The sequence below is a fragment of the Cucumis melo genome, unplaced genomic scaffold (genome assembly GCF_025177605.1).
Source record: "Cucumis melo cultivar AY unplaced genomic scaffold, USDA_Cmelo_AY_1.0 utg001065l, whole genome shotgun sequence".
In the NCBI taxonomy this organism is placed as follows: domain Eukaryota; kingdom Viridiplantae; phylum Streptophyta; class Magnoliopsida; order Cucurbitales; family Cucurbitaceae; genus Cucumis; species Cucumis melo.
Window position 1 is genome coordinate 19743 of NW_026124379.1, and position 16475 is coordinate 36217.

The 16475-nt window shown below is 34.8% G+C and overlaps 2 non-coding genes across 2 annotated transcripts; both read left to right on the plus strand.

The window, feature by feature from the left end:
* The first annotated feature begins 12712 nt into the window (after nt 1–12712).
* TRNAP-UGG (transfer RNA proline (anticodon UGG)) lies at nt 12713–12786 on the plus strand. Its single transcript has one exon. It is a non-coding gene; the product is annotated as a tRNA-Pro (tRNA).
* Nucleotides 12787–12948: 162 nt separating this feature from the next.
* Nucleotides 12949–13022, plus strand: TRNAW-CCA (transfer RNA tryptophan (anticodon CCA)). The gene has a single exon. It is a non-coding gene; the product is annotated as a tRNA-Trp (tRNA).
* Nucleotides 13023–16475: the final 3453 nt, after the last annotated feature.

A 16475-nucleotide genomic window follows, 5' to 3' on the forward strand; every position in this document is an offset into this window, starting at 1 on the left:
ACCAAAGGGCGTTATTCATGTTCAAGCAAGTTTCAACAATACAATTGTGACTGTTACAGATGTACGGGGTCGGGTAATTTCTTGGTCCTCCGCCGGTACGTGTGGATTCAAAGGTACAAGAAGAGGGACACCATTTGCCGCCCAAACCGCAGCAGGAAATGCTATTCGGGCAGTAGTGGATCAAGGGATGCAACGAGCCGAAGTTATGATAAAGGGCCCCGGTCTCGGAAGAGATGCAGCATTAAGAGCTATTCGGAGAAGCGGTATACTATTAAGTTTCATACGGGATGTAACCCCTATGCCACATAATGGCTGTAGGCCCCCTAAAAAACGACGTGTGTAAAAATAAACATTGAAGAGAAATTTCAAGAGAAATAAATAATTCAATGATTTTATCAAAAAATATTACTATGGTTCGAGAGAAAATCAGAGTATCGACTCGGACACTAAAGTGGAAGTGTGTTGAATCAAGAGCAGACAGTAAGCGTCTTTATTATGGACGCTTTATTCTGTCTCCACTTATGAAGGGACAAGGGGATACTATAGGCATTGCGATGCGAAAAGCTTTGCTTGGAGAAATAGAGGGAACATGTATCACACGTGCAAAATCTGAAAAAATCCCACATGAATACTCTACCATAGTCGGTATTCAAGAATCAGTACATGAAATTTTAATGAATTTGAAAGAAATTGTATTGAGAAGTAATCTGTATGGAACTCGTGATGCGTCTATTTGTGTCAAGGGTCCTGGATGCGTAACTGCTCAAGACATCATCTTACCACCTTCGGTGGAAATCGTTGATAATACACAGCATATAGCTAACCTAACGGAACCAATTAATTTTTGTATTGAATTAAAGATCGAGAGGAATCGCGGATATCATATACAAACGCCAAATAATTTTCAAGACGCAAGTTATCCTATGGATGCTATATTCATGCCTGTTCGAAATGTTAATCATAGTATTCATTCTTATGTAAATGGGAATGAAAAACAAGAGATACTTTTTCTCGAAATATGGACCAATGGAAGTTTAACTCCTAAAGAAGCACTTCATGAAGCCTCTCGGAATTTGATTGATTTATTTATTCCTTTTTTACATGCGGAAGAAGAAAAAGAAAACTTCCATTTTAAAAATAATAAACAAAAAGTTACTTTACCCCTTTTTACTTTTCATGAGAAATTGGCGAAACTAAGAAAAAAGAAAAAAGAAAGAGCATTAAAATATATTTTTATTGACCAATCAGAATTGCCTCCTAGGATCTATAATTGCCTCAAAAGGTGCAATATACATACATTATTTGACCTTTTGAATAATAGTCCAGACGAACTTATGAAAATCAAACATTTTCGCATAGAAGACGTAAAACATATATTAGACATTCTCGAAATGGAAAAGAATTTTGCATAAATTTGAAATCCATTGGATTTTTGTTGTAAAAAAACTTTATAAAAAAAAAAGACGAAAATGAAGTTTGAATCTTTAACAGAATCCGTATACTCAAAATAAATCAAAAATTTCATTAAATATGTGTATCTAGGGGTAATTCACTTTGAAGCAACTATTCCCTAGATACACACATCGTGATATTTTATTTATTTCACAATTGAATCAATTTAAAAAAGCCCTAAAGTTAGGGATTTATCAATCGGTAATGTTGCTCCAATACCCAACCAAAGAGCTACTGCGGTACCAATCAAAAAGACGGTTGTCGCTACTGGACGACGAAATGGATTTTGGAATTTATTGACATTCTCCAAAAATGGTACAGTTAATAATCCCGCCGGTACGGAAACCATTAAAAGAACACCCAATAACTTATTTGGCACTGTACGAAGTATTTGAAATACGGGAAAGAAATACCATTCCGGCAATATTTCCAAAGGAGTTGCAAATGGATCTGCGGGTTCACCAATCATTGATGGTTCTAGAACCGCTAAGCCCACGTTACATGCAATAGTACCTAGAATGACTACTGGAAAAATATATAAAAGATCATTGGGCCATGCGGGTTCTCCGTAATAATTATGACCCATACCCTTAGCCAATTTAGCTCTTAATACAGGATCATTCAAATCTGGTTTTTTTGTTATTAGGATAGGTGAATTATTATGGATCCATCCCCCGAAAGAACCGGACATGATAATTTTTCATCATCCGGCTCGAGCACAAATCAAACGAACCAACTGGATCCAGAAAAAAAAATCGATATCTTATCCAAGCATATATAAAATAAATGAGTGATTCAATGTAAGAAAAAATTTAGCGGATTCCGTTTTCAAGAGTTACAATTATCCATTGCAAGGAATTAAGTTCGTACAGATAAATGCTCAATACCCAAGTAGGCTTACAAAGTTGATAATGTTCAAGTGCTTTCTGGGTCGTCTCAAACCTTGCGATGGGGCTTTAGCCCCCAAAAATATTGATACTTTTTACATCCAAAGGATTTACTTGTTACTAATAGAGTCTAGCCTATGTTCTTCTTTAGATCCCTTGTTTCACTCCGATAGTATTATAAATCGAGTCAATGCAGAGGAAATGAATGCATTTTCATACTATTAAGTAAGTGAAATAGATAAAACATAATCTGTATTATGGCATATATATCACCTATTCTAATGGATCTTACGGAGCCTGGTCATGCACGACATGGTCAAGTCTGATCATGGAAAAGATTCTCTTCAAGCGAACCAGCCTACCCTCTGTATGGAGCTTTCGCGGTGGTTGGAATAAAGACACATTTTGTTGTGAATCCCAATGTGGCAGATAAAAAGACATATATCTACACGGTCCAATCAATAGTTCAAGTCACACACTCCCATAATCCATTTTCTCTTCGAAGAATTCCCTTCAACTATTATTGAAAAATAACGAATAAAATTTCGTGGAGTTGAAGGGAAATATCCAAATACATGTCTTATTTTTCAATAATCCATATTTGCAGCAATGAAATACTCTTCTTCCCCCCTGAGTAATCATAAATAACTAATTACAAATCTATGATTTCTATTCTCTATAAAGGACCAGAAATGCCTTGCTTACGTATCATTGGGAAGTGCATTAACATAAATACGGCAGTAAGAAGAGGTAATACAAAAGTGTGTAAACTATAAAAACGAGTCAAGGTAGATTGTCCCACACTAGCACTTCCGCGTAATAACTCTACCAAAGGCGACCCTATTACTGGAATAGCTTCCGGTACACCTGTTACAATTTTGACTGCCCAATAACCAATTTGGTCCCGAGGTAAGGAATAACCAGTTACACCAAAGGATGCGGTCAATACAGCCAGAACCACACCTGTAACCCAAGTCAATTCACGAGGTTTTTTAAATCCACCAGTAAGATACACGCGAAATACGTGCAGGATCATCATTAAGACCATCATACTTGCCGACCATCTATGAACTGATCGGATTAACCAACCAAAATTTGCTTCCGTCATTATATATTGAACAGAAGCAAAAGCCTCAGTAACGGTCGGACGGTAGTAAAAAGTCATAGCAAACCCCGTAGCTACTTGTACTAAAAAACAAGTAAGCGTAATTCCTCCTAGACAATAAAATATGTTGACATGAGGAGGAACGTATTTACTAGTTATATCATCTGCAATCGCCTGAATTTCAAGACGTTCTTCGAACCAATCATACACTTTATTGAGATAGGTAAACCAAGGGGACCCCCCTCTGAGAACCGTATATGAGAATTTCGTCTCGTACGGCTCAAACAGAAACACCCAAATACCGCTCGTAACGGATATGTGTACTAAAAAGTTTCAAACTTCTTAATGCTATGATTCAATTTTTTGTATCAAGATACGAAAGAATCAAAATCCGAAAAGTCTTCTTTGTAGTTATAATGCCCAAATATCAAGTCGGCTCATTCATAGTTATATTGATCATTAGGGGCCTCTTGAATCTTCTATTTACCTATTTTTTTTCTTTGATTTGTATGTAATGCGACTTTACTCTTGTTTTCTTTATTATTGATAGGAATTATCTTGTTAAGACCCTATGAATCAATTAAAACCTTAGATTCAGACTAGAACCACGATGATTCAATAAAAAACCTTCCAAAAAAAGTTCAAAAATTCCCTGAGTAAGAACCCTTGGATTATCACTTATTCAATGCTTATTCAATGACTGAATATAATGAAAAAAGCTAAAGAAAGGTTTATCCTTTAACCAAAATAAGTAGAAACGAAAGAATAAATTTTTTTTATTTATCACTTCTAACTCTTGTTTCGGAGTCCGGCCACGAGGTCTGATAAGTATGAATCATAGTTCTAATATTTGTTCTAATATTTTGGAATCTATTTCATATATTCTGTGCTCCAGATACTAGCCTAGACTGAATATCCAACGAGATCAAATCATCTTCATCAAGATGACCGACTTCTTCTCTGTCGTATCCATAGGATCAATTCTAACAAGTCACACACTCATATTCCGGAAATACAGAAAAAAATAAATTCCACGATCGAACTACCAAAAAATAGTGGGCTAAAAAGCAGAAACCTACATACTTTAGACTTTCCTTTTTATTGAAAAGTTATTTAGGGGTTCTTGTGAATCGAATCTAATTGCTTGAAATTCCGTCCAGTAAAATGGAAGAATTATAAATCTCCAAAATAATACATAGGAATATCGCAAATAAACCCATCGCGACACCCATTAAAGGTGTAGTTCCCCACCCAGGAGCCACTTTACCATATTCCGAATTCAATGGTTTCAATAAATCCCCTACAACAGTTCGTCTTGGCCCAGATCTAGAACTATCGTCAACGGTTTGTGTAGCCATAAATAATCCTATATTTTTTTTTATTCAGTGAGATCTGTTGACTTTGTATACCATTCCGTTGTAAATAAATGATCTTATTATAGATCCATTGTGGTCTTGAAATTATATAATAATGGAAACAGCAACCCTAGTTGCCATCTCTATATCTGGTTTACTTGTAAGTTTTACTGGGTATGCCTTATATACTGCTTTTGGGCAACCCTGCTCAACAACTAAGAGATCCATTCGAGGAACACGGGGACTAGTTGAAGTAATGAGCCTCACAATATTGTGAGGCTCATTACTTCAATTGAGATAATGAGAAATCATTTTGCCTTTTTAGTTGGAGTTGGAACTTTAGGCGGTTCGCGAAAAAAGATAGCGAAAAAAATTATTCCTAGAGTCGAGACTAAGAGGAATGTATAAACCAATGCTTCCATAGATTTGATTTCGGTTTACAATTATAGCTTCCATACCTGTTTAATTGGGATCTTTTTACGGATAAAAAAAAGACCAAGACAAGAGTCAAAGAAATGAAAAGTAAGCAATCCGAATAAAGATTTATCCGGTACCCTATCTATGTCAAATCAAAAAATAAAGGAAAAAAAGAACAGAGCAATCTTGTATCAGACTAGACTCTTTTTGTAGTTGGATCTCCAAGTTTTTGGAATGCCCCAAATTCTACTTGAGCGTCCAAATCTGGGTCAATACCAGCAAAGACATCTCTGAACAAGGTTCTCGCACCATGCCAAATGTGTCCGAAGAAGAAGAGCAAAGCAAAGGAAGCATGCCCAAAAGTAAACCAACCCCTTGGACTGCTACGAAAAACCCCATCGGATTTCAAAGTAGCACGATCTAATTCAAAAATTTCACCCAATTGAGCACGTCTAGCATATTTTTTCACAGTAGCAGGATCACTATAACTGACTCCATTGAGTTCACCGCCATAGAACTCAACAGTTACACCGACCTGTTCAACACTATACTTCGATTCTGCTCTTCGAAAAGGAACATCGGCTCTAACAATTCCGTCTCCGTCTACCAAAACAACCGGAAATGTTTCAAAAAAGGTCGGCATACGGCGTACAAAAAGTTCGCGCCCTTCTTTATCTCTAAAAACAGGGTGTCCTAACCAACCAACAGCTATTCCATCCCCGTTGTCCATGGAACCCGCTCTGAATAATCCACCTTTTGCGGGATTATTCCCGATATAATCATAAAAAGCTAATTTTTCAGGAATTTTAGACCAAGCTTCTGATAAACTTTGATTTTCGGCTAACCCGGTACTAACTCTTCGATATATTTCTTGCTGGAAGTATCCCTGATCCCATTGATAACGAGTGGGCCCAAATAATTCAATCGGGGTAGTTGCTGAACCATACCACATAGTTCCAGCAACAACAAAAGCTGCAAAAAATACAGCAGCGATACTACTGGAAAGGACGGTTTCAATATTTCCCATACGTAATCCTTTGTATAGACGTTGGGGCGGACGAACACTAAGATGGAATAGGCCCGCTAATATGCCCAATGTACCTGCTGCAATATGATGCGAGGCTATTCCGCCCGGAACAAAAGGATCAAACCCTTCGACACCCCACGCAGGATTTACGGCTTGTACCCTTCCGGTTAATCCATAAGGATCGGATACCCATATTCCCGGACCATACAATCCGGTTACATGAAATGCACCAAAACCAAAGCAACCCAACCCTGAGAGAAATAAATGAATTCCAAAAATCTTCGGCAAATCCAAAGAAGGTTTTCCTGTACGTTCATCACAAAATATTTCTAGATCCCAATACACCCAATGCCAGATAGCTGCTAAGAAGCACAATCCAGAAAACACAATATGTGCTCCGGCCACACCTTCGTAACTCCAAATACCCGGATTCGTTATAGTCCCTCCTGTGATACTCCAACCCCCCCATGAATTGGTTATTCCTAAACGAGTCATGAAGGGTATAACGAACATACCCTGTCTCCACATTGGATCAAGAACAGGATCAGAGGGATCAAAAACTGCTAATTCGTATAGGGCCATTGAACCGGCCCAACCAGCAACTAGAGCTGTATGCATTATATGAACAGAAAGCAAACGACCGGGATCATTCAATACAACGGTATGAACACGATACCAAGGCAAACCCATGGAAATACCCCTTTATCAAGGAAAAATAGACACTATGTAACTTTATTGCACTGAAAAAAAAAACTATGCTACGGACCTCCCCTTTTGAGGGGATTATCTTGGCGAAAGGATTAATATTTAGTCTATTCTTTTAGTAATAATGGAACAATTCGATTCTATTCGTAGGAACAAAAAGAAGCAGATCTATTCTATACTCGATAAGTACCAATACGCAATGGTAGATGGGAATTGATCCTATTTTATAGGAGTGAATGTATACATACTTGTTCATCATTCAAAAACCTATTCGGGAAGAAGTTTCCCTTATTAATTCTGTTTTCCTTTTTTATGAACTTATTAAATCTATGTATAAAATATGCTAAAAGATAAAATCTGATAAAGGCCCATCTTATTTATTAAGACAATAAACCCGTTGTTACGCTTCCACATCAAAGTTAGCTATAGTACTTAATTCTTTTTTCTTTGCTTTAATGCCTATTGGTGTTCCAAAAGTACCTTTTCGAAGTCCCGGAGAGGAAGACGCATCGTGGGTTGACCTATAGTGCGACTTGTCAGATATATTGGGTCATATGGTATTTCCCCGTTCTCTCCCCCGATCGAGATATCCTCTCTTTCGCCCAAGACGGATTGATTTAATCATCAAAAATTTGGAGCGTGAAGTGCAATTAGATCTATTTTTTGGGGGGTATCCAGATTAATATTATCAATTAGAATAATTTATGGTTTTCTCGGTTGTACTAATAAAATGAAGTATCCAGGCTCCGCTTAGAAAAAACTCAATTTGGAATCTATCTATTCTATGATTACTACTACTTGTATCATATTCGATTTATCAATAGCATTGATAGAAAACTTTTAATCAATCGAGTAATATGAAGTAAATTGAAAAAAAAAAAAGAAGTCGTAGCAAAAAGCCATGCTATTGGGGCATTTGTCCTATATGTGCAAATCCAAATCGGGCAGATCTTGACTCGGAGTAGAGCATAAACCTAAAAGAATTGAAGAAGACCATTTTGGAACAAGAAAATGACATCGGAATTGAAATTGAATCTCGATGAAACAATATATCAATGAAAAGTTAGTTCGATAAATTGAAAATTTAATGAATTGTTTTTTTATTTATTGAAATTTATAGTATAGATAAACGACCGCGGGCCAAAGGACAAAACTCATCCATTTTGAAAAAAAAATGGAAGGTAAGAAAAAGCCCCTTCATTAGAAGTTAGAAAGAGTCCTCTAAAGAAGGCTAAAATCTAAACATTGATTCTTTTTTCGCTATTTTTTTTGAACCGTATGCATCAAAAGGTGCCCGTACGGTTCTTAAGGGATACAATTTTATCCTAATCAACCGACTTTATCGAGAAAGATTACTTTTTTTAGGCCAAGAGGTTGATAGTGATATTTCGAATCAACTTATTAGTCTTATGGTATATCTCAGTATGGAGGATGATACCAAAGATCTGTATTTATTTATAAACTCTCCCGGTGGAGGGGTAATAAGCGGATTAGGTATTTATGATACTATGCAATTTGTGCAACCAGATGTACAGACAATATGCATGGGATTAGCCGCTTCAATGGGATCTTTTATTCTAGTCGGAGGAGAAATTACCAAACGTCTAGCATTCCCGCACGCTCGGCGCCAATGAGTTTTTTTTAGACAAAAAGAAAACTATGCCTTCGCCATATAAAATATTAAGTAATAATAGCATGGCACTTTGAATTCGATATGAGAATTTTTTTTTTCTAAACCATTAGGTTATGTATCGAAAGAGTAGTATGAGATAAAAGGCATTTCCGATTGTAGGCTGATTTATCGCGGAGGCCTCTTTCAGCGTCACAAACTTTTTTGTTTTCACGACGGAAGACTCTTAACAATATTTCTGTTATGAAAGACTACGAAATATTTATTTTTAAGAAAAAAAATAAAAAAAAGAAACTTTGGGATTGCTGAATAACAAACGAAATCATAAAGCAACGGAACCATCATAGTATTTTGAAATTACTAAAAAAAAGGAAGGGTGGTTATTGGATCATTTACTGCTCTGGGTCTGCTAGATCCTATATTTTCTATTCCTTCGCTGGAAGGTAAAAATGAATTCCATTGTGGAGCCGTATGCACTGCACAAAGGATGCCTGTACGGTTGTTAATCCTATCTTTTTTTTATTATCTTTGACTCATCATGATAATGATGTAAGATAGAGAAAACCATTTATTAAATCATCAGGGTAATGATCCATCAACCTGCTAGTTCTTTTTATGAGGCACAAACGGTAGAATTTATCCTGGAAGCGAAAGAACTACTGAGGCTGCGCGAAATCCTCACAAGGGTTTATGTACAAAGAACAGGCAAACCCTTATGGGTTATATCCGAAGACATGGAAAGGGATGTTTTTATGTCAGCAACAGAAGCCCAAGCTCATGGAATTGTTGATCTTGTAGCGGTTGAATAACAAATAGCAGGTATTTCACGCAAAAATCCGAAATTTTCGATTTTCTCTTTTTACCGGGGTTAATATATTACTATTAATCATATTAATTATTAATATCGAATATAGAAGTAATTCATAATCATCCGGTTAGGATTGATCTAAACCAACTCATTATGTATACAATTCAACATGCCAACTATTAAACAACTTATTAGAAACACAAGACAGCCAATCAGAAATGTCACCAAATCGCCCGCCCTTCGGGGATGCCCTCAGCGTCGAGGAACATGTACTAGGGTGTATGTGCGACTCGTTTAGACCATGGACCGGGACAAAAGAAAGTACAAAATTTTTCCCGTATCAGTTATAAGTACAGTGAATAGGATAGAATGAATGGAAGAAATCCGTTCACTACCGAAAATAAATAAACAAAGATTTATCGTATCCTTTTATTGTGTATCAAATTTATGGTTTCTATTGGTGCAAATCCAATCATCTCTATTTTCAATTTTAGATGAGAAAGAATTCCCCATTGGTAACAAATGCTTATCCATTAAGCAGAGGAAATCCTATTTAACAGAAGGATTATAGCCTTATTCTTCCAAGAACGGACTAAGAGGGTCAGCTACCCAACCAATCTTCATAATTAAATACCGTTACTGTATAGGTAGATCTCGTTGTGAAAGACCGATTACTAGATAATTCATGGGTAGAGCCAAAGAGGGTGAACTGTACAAGTTAACAATAACATTGATGAAATAAAAGAAGGAGCTCCGGTGTATAGAGAGGACCTCACCGTTTAAGAAGTAACCATAGAAACGAAGGAACCCACTATTTCTTTATCCATTTCTATTTTTATTTATTTACTCTATTTTTGTTTTTTATACCTAGTAAAAATACTATTTCGTATTTTGGGGTGATTAGAACAAAAAAAGAAATAGTGGTCGGGAAGGTTATAGTAGCAAAAGCCATTGGAATTTTTATTTTATACATTGGAAAAATACGTTTTGTTATTAATAGACTAGGAAAGGAGAAAGGAATAACTGAAAGAAAGGAAATCCATTAGTTATTCATCAAAGTTTCATTTATTCAATGACTAGAATTAAACGAGGATATATAGCTCGGAGACGTAGAACAAAAATTCGTTTATTTGCATCAAGCTTTCGAGGGGCTCATTCAAGACTTACTCGAACTATTACTCAACAGAAAATAAGAGCTTTGGCTTCAGCTTATCGGGATAGAGGTAGGCAAAAAAGAAATTTTCGACAGTTGTGGATCGCTCGAATAAATGCAGTAATTCGATCTAATAAGGTAGACTACAGTTATAGTAGATTCATACACAATCTGTACAAGAGGCAGTTGCTTCTTAATCGTAAAATACTTGCCCAAATCGCGATATTAAATAGAAATTGTCTTTATATGATTTCCAATGAGATCATAAAATACGAAGATTGCAAAGAATCCAGCGGAATGCTTAAAATGGAGTTCTCTGGAGAATGAACTCCGAGAAGGTAGAGTAGAAATTAGTATGATAAAATATGATAAAGTGGTCAAAATGAGCAAATATGTTCAATAAAAAAAAAACGATTTATTCTTCTTCCACTATTCTTTCTTTTTCTTACGACACGACAATCGAATCTAGATTTTCGGATTTTTCGAACAAAGAATCAATCTGCGGTTGAGTTTGGATTAGAATTTTAATTCAATTAAAGAGTAAGCTAAGTCTATTTATTCCTGGTTCTAAGACCAATAGTTCTAGCGGTCGACTCGCTTCTTTCAAATTGTTTCTCATTATTAAGAAAAGGTAACAAAGATAAAATACGAGCTTGTTTTATAGCAATAGTAATTAAGCGTTGCTGTTTTAAGGTCAATCTATTTACCCGTCTAGATAATATTTTTCCTTGTTCACTAATAAATCGACTAATTAAACTCATGTTTCTATAATCAATTCGATCCCCCGATGGAATCGGGGGCAAACGCCTACGAAAAGATCGTTTGGATTTAAGAAAGAGTCGCTTGGATTTATCCATGGTTTTTTTTATTCCTTATCCCGAAAATCCTATTTCTTAATTCTAAATCATTTTAGATCCGATCGAAATAGGATTTGGTTTGTTTATATTTAAATCTAAAATATGTCTAATATATGTAATTTTTCATCTTCCTTGGATTGGAAAAGGGTGACACACAGCCGATCGGTTCGATCTATTTCTTTATCTCCCCATGAATCGTATGTTTGTAACACCGGGGACAGAATTTTCTCAATTCCAATCGACTAGGCGTATTGTGTCGATTCTTTTGAGTAATATATCTGGAAATCCCTATTGATTCCTTATTAACACCGTTTCGAACACAACGAGTACATTCCAAAATAACAGTTACTCGGGCATCTTTACCCTTGGCCATGAACCTCCCTTGGATTTTTGATTCACGCAACTCTTCCATTTTCCGATCCAAAATGAAGAAAAAAAGAAAAATTGGTAACTCGAAATAAAATTATGAAAGATTTCGTTACAATCAAATATTAAAATATAGTAATACAATAATTTCTAAATTTAGAATCGCAGTACAGTTTTTCATTTAAGTATTTTGTATGATATTGTTGCCCTAGCCATCACATTTTCATTTTCGTTCTCACTCTTTTATTAATTAAATTTGAACCTGGCGCCGCGTCCGAGTTTGACTGAGGTTGAATCCATTTTGATTCTTTCTAACTTATTCTAAGTCTAAAAACTCTAAAAAAAAGAAGGGGGAAGGGGATTAGTCAAAGATATTTGATTGTTTTTCTAATCTTCTTCACCCCTTCCCAAGTCAATAACTAGAATGAAAAAAACGGGAATACCAACGCATCCGGGAATAAACGATTGATCTCGATTAATAGACCCGCTAAAGCCCCGAACCATATAGTACTTACTACCGGTGCCACGGAGAGATATGTTTTTAGATCTCGCATTGAAAACCCTCCTACTTTATAGTAATTTGTAATACATACTGGTATTACATACCATCAAATGTATATATAGTTAATAACCGCTTGTATTGTCCGCGGAATTCCTAATTCAAATTGAAATGTACAACAGTTCAATTCGGTAGATATTCCCTTTTTTATTAAAAAAAATATGTAGCTTTCCGCCCCACCCCAAATATTCATTTTTCTTTACGGCGGATTTAATATTTATTATTTCATACGTATATAAGTCTTTTTATTATTTTTATTATATTTTATATATGATATGAGACAAAAAAGAAGAAATGGCAAGATAATTTGTGTATACCAATGGAGGAAATAAATAAAAAATGTGGAAAACAAGACAGGGATTCTCTACAATAACACTGTAGACCAATTGAAAGGGATGTAGCGCAGCTTGGTAGCGCGTTTGTTTTGGGTACAAAATGTCACGGGTTCAAATCCTGTCATCCCTACCTATTACTTATCTTCTGAACAGTAACGAGGAATCAATTGAGATCCATAAAAATTGAACATACATATATCGAATCAATCTTTTTTTATTTAATTTTATGATATTCTCTATGATAATATATGTATCGAAGATATATTCGGGTTGCTTTTAGTTTGATAATAAAACGCTCTTAGTTCAGTTCGGTAGAACGCGGGTCTCCAAAACCCGATGTCGTAGGTTCAAATCCTATAGAGCGTGATTCGATTCTTGTTGTTGTTAAATCAAAATGATACTGAAATAATTCAACAGAAATCAAAATTTTACCTCCTATAAAGCAAGTAGGGGGTCAATCAAAAAAAAGAACTGTTAATTAATCAAAGGTCCAACTGATCCCCCCGTCTGTATTGTAAATATGCGGTCACAAATAATCCAGCCAAAGTAATAGGAATTAGACCTAATACGATTCCAAATAGAAAAACTTCAATCATTTCAATTTAGTTGAACGAGGAAAAGGAGAGGTAATATCTATCCTTAAAATATTAATCGGTATTGCCCATGAATCTCAATGACCAAGAATTCGAAATTGAATTGACAAGGTAAAGAACTCTACAATATATAGAATATATTGAATAACACCGAAATCTTTCTTTTTTTTGAATTGTGCATTCAATGAATTTTAATCAAATAAGTCGTATCTTGTTCAGACCGATAAATAGAGCTGAGGTTATAGTTAAAACTGCTAGTAGAAAACCGAAATAACTAGTGATAGTAGGCATGACGAGGCTAAATGAAATACGTTATTTTTATCCATATGTTTATAAAGCACTTCCCTAAGTTTCTATTTTTGAAAGATACGCGGATGGATAAGTAAAAATACTAATTGAAAAAATATATTCAATTGAAAGTTTTTGATTCATCTATTATTATGATTATAGATGATACTAACAAAAATCTTGTGACATAGGTAAGAAATCAATTCATCATCTGTCTCTCTATCCCGCAATTCGGAATCAAGGGATTCATTGAACAACTCTTGAGTTTTCAAAACAAATATTCTTATTATAAAGAATTTATAAACAATAATTTAATATATAAATCTAGTAAATATATAAATCTATTAAATGGATTCTAAATAATTAGAAAGAAAAAAAAAAAAAAAAAAGAAAAATAATAAATAAACTATGTTGTGTAACTTGATTCCAAAAATGAAATGCTCTTTGAATCGCTGAAGAATGAATGACCTTATAATGCCCTTTATTTATGAAATTGTATTCCCACTAATTAGATTTTATGTAGTGGGTTCATTTCCATAAAATCTTTTTTTAAAAAGAAAAAAAGTATCGCACGATCAGATCACTCGAAACTAGGTTCTCCCATTTATTCTTATTCTTTCCATATTAAAAACATTCTTCTAATTAGTTGAAGAACGATCGTTTGAGTCTAATATAAAACAATAATGCGTGCATTACGAATATTTATTATTCTTCTATTCGTTGTTCTGTTTTCGTTCATCGAATCCTATGTACTACTGTTACTTGTTACTGGACGACTAACCAATTCCTTAAAATAAAAAAAGATTCAAACAAAAATATAACTACAAACACAAAAGAAATATTTCGAGATTTCACGTCTAATTTCATTGAATTTTGGGACTATTAGAATCTGCTTCCTAAATTATTATAAACCAACCAGTCGGATTCACATTTTACCCAATCTTCGCTTTCTAGCCCGAAGCCAATAACCGATAGAATCCTTAATACTACAGACAGGCATTTTCAGAATTTTCTATTGAATGAATGGTATATGATTCTACATCGACAAGCAGCAAGAAAAGAAGAAACAAATTATATTATTTAGTTTTAGTGCTTCATTTTGATACTTATTGTGAAATTGCGTTGCTGCGTCAGAAGAAGGATAGCTATACTGATTCGGTATACTCTAAAAACACCCTCGGTACAATATTGACGATCTTACAAAGATAAAATTTCAGTTAATTTCCATTTACTGATCTCATCTTTTACGGAATCGATCCCCCTTTTGACTGTACAAGAATATGTGGAGCTCGGCATGTCTGGAAGCACAGGAGAACGTTCTTTTGCTGATATTATCACCAGTATTCGATACTGGGTCATTCATAGCATTACTATACCTTCTCTATTCATTGCAGGTTGGTTATTCGTCAGCACGGGTTTAGCTTACGATGTTTTTGGAAGCCCTCGTCCAAATGAGTATTTTACAGAGAGCCGACAAGGAATTCCATTAATAACTGGCCGTTTTGATTCTTTGGAACAACTCGATGAATTTAGTAGATCTTTTTAGGAGGACCAAATGACTATCGATAAAACTTATCCTATTTTTACAGTGCGATGGTTAACTGTTCACGGACTAGCTGTACCTACCGTTTCTTTTTTAGGGGTCAATATCAGCAATGCAATTCATCCAACGATAAACCTAATCCGAATTATAGAGCTATGACACAATCAAATCCGAACGAACAAAATGTTGAATTGAATCGTACCAGTCTTTACTGGGGGTTATTACTCATTTTTGTACTTGCTGTTTTATTTTCCAATTATTTCTTCAATTAAATAAAAGAAAATACTAAATAATAGTACGAATTATCTTATCCCATTCGGAAGGATATCATCTCATAATTATCTATGACTGTTTCTGTCTCTAGCACGACCACTTGATGAAATGGGGAGGGGAAGTGGGACAAATGGCCGAGACTACTGGAAGGATTCCTCTTTGGATAATCGGTACTGTAACTGGTATTCCTGTGATCGGTTTAGTTGGTATTTTCTTTTATGGTTCATATTCCGGCTTAGGTTCATCTCTGTAATAATCGGATGAACTGAGTTGGAGACATGAAAGCGTAAGAACTCAACAGGATCCCCCTCAAATCAGAAAAAAAGAGGGGGTAGGTCCCGTTGAGCTCTTACTAATTAGAATTAGACTAATTTATTCATATAAATGAAAAAATGGATCTTTCCTATTTTTTCAAAAAACTTCATTTCTTTCTGATTCTGAATTGCTTCAAAAAAAAAATTGATTCAGACCATCTCTTTCGCGATCGTATCGGTCGATACTTTCATTTCAAAGCGAAAAAAAGAAAGAGAGAATCACTCGATTCCCTCTTTCTGGATGATACAATCCCAATATAACAATATTATATTTCTATCGATCAGATATCACAAACCCTTTAAATAGATTAAAATATACTAATAGAATTTTCTATAGTTATTTTAATATAAAATAGAATTGAAAAATTCATTGAATTTGTTCACTACTTATGTAATAAATCGAAAAAAAAGGTTCTGATAAACCGGGAAAAATTGAAACTAAGAATAGAGATCTTTGACGAACGGGATCAAGAATAATTCATTAGTTTATTATTTCGACACCAGAACAAGAAAAGGAATTTTTCTGGTATCGAATACTAGAAAGATGCATAATTCCTTCTAGAATCCTTTGTTCCCTTCATTTTTTTTTCTATTCTCCATTTACTTATCTTATTTTTTAATATCTACTCTATTTTTATTCTATTAGAATAAAAATAGACACATTCAATGACATTTCAATCTGGCACCAGTGACATAATAATCATAATAATACCGCTCCTATTTGTATTGTAAAAAACAAAGAAATAAAGAAGAGGTAAAATAGTCTTCCTGACAATATAATATCCATACTATGACTAGTAATGCGGTA